Below are 6,670 nucleotides of genomic sequence, written 5' to 3' on the forward strand. Positions count from 1 at the left end.
GATTTTTTGAAAGATAAGTTCAGTTTCTCTGTAGCTACACCCAAACCTGATAGTCTGTAAGGACTCCTAAATTCCCATTTCCTAAAATTTCCCTTTTATCTAAAATTTTACAAAATTTCAGAATTTTTTTAAAAAAAATGTTATGATCTGAAAAATCAAAGTTTAAAAAGGTGCAAAAAACCAAAACAAGAACAACAAATCAGGAAGGACCCAAATACTCCAAAGAGCACTGTATCCCTTACAATCAAGTGTCTTTCTAATACAGCCCATCACCCTAAAACTATTGTGTGGATCACACTGTTTTATTATAATGTAAGAAAAAGGACAACATTTCCTTTTCTGTAAGCCTATCCCAGCTGTTGTTAGGCCAGAGACAGGGAAGTCCAACAAGCAAACTCCACACACAAAGCCCCGGCCAAATGGTGGAGTCAAACTCAGGACTGCTGCTCTGATCTGATCTTAAAGATAACACACCTGCTACACTGATTAGGCTTTGAAACTACGTTAAAACGTGTAAGACATAAGGAGAAGATGCTCAGAAAACTTCACAAAACAAGATGTGACCAAGAGTCAGCGGACATTTAGCATTTATGTTATTTTATAACATAAAGTTATTTTCTGCTAACTTTAAAAGCCCCTCAGCAGTCTAAGGGGTCACTTTTGTATAGCCCCTAGCTGCAAAAACGAGTTTTATATTAAAAAAATAAAAAGAGAGCTGAATGAGACGCTGACTGTCTGATTACAACCTAAAATCAGAAGAATTATATGGCAAGTTGAAATTTTTAAACAGAGTAATGATTTAGCTTATGAGTTTCGAATGATTGAAAATAAAATTGTAAACAAGGAAACCAAGAATCTTTAACTTGTAGCAGATCTACTTAATGTGTGTTATTTTAAAATAAATCAACTGAGATATCATAAACACAGCAAAAAATCTGAATCTTCGGTGTTTAGGAAGTCAGTACTTCCTTGCGTTAAATTCCTCTTAAAGTATAGAAAGAAACACTGTAAATTGGCATAAAGTTTTTACCTTTAAAAAAAGCAAAAAAAAACAACAGCTGGTTACATTACAGAGACAACTGCCTGTGCTCTGAGCCCTCACTGGCTGTAGTAAAATTAAATAAACAAAAGGATTCTGGCATATTCCCAAACACAGTTTAAAGTATTCAAAAAATGTGAAAATACATTTTCTGTTTGTATTTTTATTTGCTTTGGAAAACATTACATTCACACAATACAGTATTTGGATAGGTCAAACCCACAACTTCCCTGAATGATAGATGAAAATAGCATTAACAGTTTTATTTCATATCAGGCACTTCAAAGTTGTTTATTTCTTCCCTACTGATACAAAATAGAATCAGAAAAAAAGTGCAGCAGGGAAACAGCATCCTTTCACAGCGTCAGAAAAGACATTTGAGGATGGCTGAAGATACCAGCAACAGGATGGCACTGGGACCAGTTGGAATAGCGCTGTTACACAGGTCCCCTGCACAGCATGACATAGGCGGAAGACATGCTAAACTGTTTTGGCAGCCCTTTGAAACTAAATTAATAGCTGTAAGACATGAGGGGAAAATTCTCAGAAAGAACTTCACAAAACATGATGACAAGAGCCAGCAGACATTCAGCATTTGTGCTCAGTTAAAGCTTCAGATATGAGATAATAACTCACCATCTAGTCTGACAGAGAAACAACGGTTGAAGACAGAAGCACAAGATGTGGTGTCTGTGCAGGATTTAGGATTGGCAGTTGCAGAGCATGTGTAGCATCTTAATCCGCATGCTATAGAAATAAAAAGAACACAATTTTACATACATTACCAATTACTGGGAGTTTTTTATGCCCTTTGAGATAGAGTCGTCAGAAACTGGGTCATATGTAAGAAGTGAAATCATGAGAAGTCTTCTCTTTGTGGAAAATATTTCCTCTAATGACCACAAAATAAGTAAATATGTTTGTATGTTTTTAGGTTGTTGAAACATTTCTTTAACTAGTTACCCTTAAACATCAGTACATGTTTTCTTACCTGCAGACAGAGTCACACTCAGGATCAGAGCTGCATAAAGCTGCATCATGAATTCAAATTGCTGATCAGTCTCGTGAGAGCAAAAGCTGCTGCTAATCTTTTCTTTCTCAGCTCAACTTTCTTGTTTGCTTTCAGAACCTGAGCTTTTGTATCTCTTCAAGGAGCCTCTTACCAAGTGATCAATATAACCACACCCCTGAAGTGACAACCCTGCCAGTCATTATAAGTCATAGCCAAAGGACAGAAGAGCTTCTTCATATAATTTAATAACAATAAATAATAACTTAAATTTATATAGTGCTTTTCAAGGGAACCCAGAATTGTTTTACATTTAAAAACCAATTAATGGAAGCTTTAAAACAGGACAGTAGCATAAGTGTGAAGTTTATGCATTCTCCACAAGAACAGATTCTCGATTCCTATACTTCCGAGTGCTGAGCCTTTCTTTCTTAGCTCATCTTCCTAATCCGCTTTCAGAACCTGAGCATTTGCATCTCTTCAAAAAGCCTCCTAGCAAGTGCCCAAATAACCACACCCTGTTAAATGTCAGCACTGTCAGACTATCCATTTATGGAAAGGAAGACAAGAACTAAGGTTATGCATTAGATTCTTGCTAAATAAACTATATCACATTAAATAAATTGTGTGAAAATAAATTGATAACAAAACTTTAGGTGAAAAGTTATGTTGTAGTCATAATAAGACATAAATTTTTATCATGCTTCTTTCTGAAGGTCTGTTTGATTGGTGCATAAAATTGCCTCAAGTATAATTTTATCAGATTTTTTATGGTTCTTTATGTTTTATAAGGTCAATAAGTATGTTCAATAAGGAAGATCTGTAATGACACATATGTGCTTCCTTGGTTTTTGGTGGCTAATAATTGCTTTACATTACTTCCCCTTTCCCATGCTGTCAAGCTCATTGCTGACATCACTGGTCTAGTCTAATCATCTTTCTGCCTGGCTTCTTTTGGCCAATTAGCCTTCACTCTTGGTATTTTAACTCTCACTGCTAATCTGTCATTCTTCCTTGCACACACCTTTGTGCAACCTACCTCCTCCCCATCTCCATCATCAACATCTAGAAAACATCCTGGCCTAATTCCTATCACCCTGGGATTCCATTCTGCTGTGATCGGCCATCAGAGTCTAATTGTCAAGTAGCTTAATTGAATTCTATATATCCATATACCATGTTCACCATGTGGATAAGAGAGAAAAAGAGAAAGGCAGGTCAACAACTGGAGGACAAGAGTTACCAAAGGGATTTCTGGTGAAATTAGCTAAATAATCTCAAAATACATCAAGCCAAGATCTAAAGAAACTCAAGAACACATCAGAAACAAAGTCACAGAGGTCTATCGGTCTGCAAAGGAATCCTGAATTCTGCTCTCTATCAGAAAACCTGGAAGGAGAATGTCCGGTGATGAGCACAGTAGGTTACACAGCAGGGCAGTGATCCAAAACACACCAGCAAGTGCACCTCTGAATGGCTCAAAAATCAAAATGAAGCCTGGTCAAAGTCCGGACTTAAATCAGATTGTGATGCTTTGGCATGACCTTACAGAGGTCACTTGTGTTCAGAAACTCTTTGATTCGAATGATTCTGCAAACAGGGGTGGGCTCAAATTCATCCACAGTGATATGAAAAAATAAATGCCAGATATTTCAAACACTGGATTGCAGAGTATTGCAGTTCTTGCTGTGAAGAGTGGCACAAACAGTTATTAGAATTCGGTGGTAATTACTTTTTCACACTGGCCCAGGTAGTTTTGGATAGCTTGGTTCCCTTAATAGATAAAAATCATCATTTAAATACTGCATTTTGCATTTACTCGAGTTATTTTTGTCTAATATTAAAATTAGACAAATTTGAATTTGGGACATTTATGTGTCCACGTTAAAAAAAAATTAATAAAGCCTAGACATCCCTCACTCTAGCCACCTTTTCCTGTTTGTCCGTGGGGACACGTGGATGGCTTTTCTTCCAAGCCAGCCGAGAGATTTAATCTCTCCTAGAGTCCTGGGTTTGTAATGGGCCCTCCCCTCCTCCCAGTAGGACATGTCCACAACAGCTCACCCAGACCCATTCAGGATGCATCCTAATCAGATGCCCAAACTACCTCAACTGGCTCCTTTCGATGTGCAGAAGCAGTGGCTCTACTGAGAGTGCTTCTCGAAGAACCCAGTCTCTAAGGGAGAGCCCAGCCACCCTTAGATGAAGCTTATGTTCAATCACTTGTGTCTCATTGTTTCAGTCACTACCTGCAGCTCATGAACGTACGTGAGACTAAGGATGTAGATTGACCAGTAAATCGACGGCTACACTTTTATGTGGAGCTGACTTTAATGTTTCATTTCCTGGAAAAGACCTGAAGGTGACTAATACCTCAAATATACTTCCAATGGAATTTATACATCCTTTCTTTCCTGTAAAATAGTTGAAGCTATTCAGTAATGAACAAATACTAACACTCAAGACTTTTATATTAACACTGAAGTTTTGTTTCTCTTTTCCCTTAAAACTGCAGTTGTTAAACTCTTGATTAACTGCATTTACATTTTAAGTATTATAAGGAACTGTTAAGCATTGTTAGGTACTGATAATCAGAATCAGAATACATTAATCCCCAAAGAACTTATGTCCCCTTAACTCAGAAGAATTGCATGGTAAGTGTTGGAAAACTACACCATAAATCTTATGAGAAGCTATCAACTCTAAAGTTACAATTTTTGTTACATGTTTCTATTTAAATGCATTTCTTTTACATTTGCAGGAGCTTTCGCTGCACTGTGTTAACTGAAGTAGAGGTAGAGTTCACTTTTTAAGCTTCAAATACATAAATAAAGCTGGAAACAAGACACTTGAAACTTCAACTTGAATCAGATCAACTTTATGTGAAAATGAAAGCTAAAAACTGTTATTTGAACCTTCGTGTTTAGCAAATATTTAAGTGGTGACTTTCTCATGTTGAGTTCCTCTTACTGACCTAAAATTCACCCTTTTCTCCTTTTCTCATTTTCTCCACTCCTACTTTGATTCCTTCTTTGCTTTGGTAAAATGAAATAAACAAAAGAAATCCTGCCTTCTTCTAAATTCCAGTTCAAACTATTCAAAAGACATGCAAATATATTTTCTGTTTGCATTTTTATTTGCTTTAGGGAAAACATTCGTTCAAGCAATACATAATTTGAATTGCTCAAACTCTGAACTTCTCTAAATGACAGGTGAAAATACCAGTGACAGTTTTTGTTTCATTTTAAATCAGTTCAAGCTATTTGTTTCATCCTTAGTTCTGCAAAATAAAATCAGAAAAAAGTGCAGCATGGACAGATCATTCCAAAAGCCTCAGAAAAGGAATTTGATGATGCCTGAGGATACCAGCACCAGGATGGCACTGGGACCAGTTGGAATAGCGCTGTTACACAGGTCGTCTTTACAGCAAGTCACAAGGCCAAAACATAATGCACTGCTTACGCAGCCCTTGGTGACTATGTTAGCACCTGCAAGACATGATGGGAAAACTCTCAGACTACTTTAAAAATATGTTGTGACTAACAGGCAGCAGAGATTCAGCATTTGTACTCAGTTTTAGACAGAGCTTCCAAAACAAGTGAACCACTCACTGCCAACTCTGAGAGAGTAACAACGGTTGGAGACGACAGAACAAGATGTGGTGTTTGTGCAGGATTTAGGGTCCGCAACTGTGCACCTATAGCACATTAATCCACATGCTGTAGAATGAAGCAGAACGCAGTGTCAGACAATTTCACACACTTATAATAAATGGAAATATGTTTCTTTCGTTTTCATTTTGATTTGCTTTGTTTTGATTTAATTTCCTTTTTTTCACTTTAAAATCTGGGATCAATGTAACACCCGTAAAACTATAAATAGTTGTTGTTTGCTGTTCCCTTAAGCTAGTATTATAACTCATTATTGACCTGCTAACTTTGTTTATGTTTATTTAACGTATTAGTTTCCTTCCAGGTTTTAAGATTATCTTTAAACCCCACTACATTTCTTTATCTGTCAAAGCACACAAGACCATCATGAAATATTTTCTTATCGACAGACAGAGTCACACAGGATCAGAGCTCCATAAAGCTGAATCGTGAACTCAGATTGATGATCAGTCTTGTGAAAGAAAAATATAGTGCTCCCTTTCTTTCTTAGCTCAGTTTCCTGTTTAGTTGTCAGTACCTGAGCATTTGCATCTATTCAAAAAGCTTCTTACCAAGTAACCTAACCATGCCCCTGTACTTGAAATCACTGCACACACTCACTGTTTTTCATAATGAAGACATGATGTAAGACAATGCTATAGAAGGTTACTGAATAAAATATCATGGGAAACTTGTAAAAAGAAATTGCAAAGAAAAGGAAATGTGACGTCACAAGTTTTTTTTAAATTAAATTTAAATTTCATCGCTTTTTTCCTCAAAGTGTGTTTAATTTACATACATTTATACAAACACAGTTTAATTTGATCAGATCAGATTTTTGTTCATTATGCTTTGGAATGAAAAGTTGTTTTTCAGTCTGTTGGGATTGTTTTATTATCAGCTAGGCTAAAGTATCTTTTTTTGTCAAGGGTGGGGGTGTTGCCAAACTCTGGCAGCTAAGTTCTGAACCTG

The sequence above is a fragment of the Oreochromis niloticus genome, linkage group LG12, assembly GCF_001858045.2.
Source record: "Oreochromis niloticus isolate F11D_XX linkage group LG12, O_niloticus_UMD_NMBU, whole genome shotgun sequence".
NCBI classification, from domain to species: Eukaryota; Metazoa; Chordata; class Actinopteri; order Cichliformes; family Cichlidae; genus Oreochromis; species Oreochromis niloticus.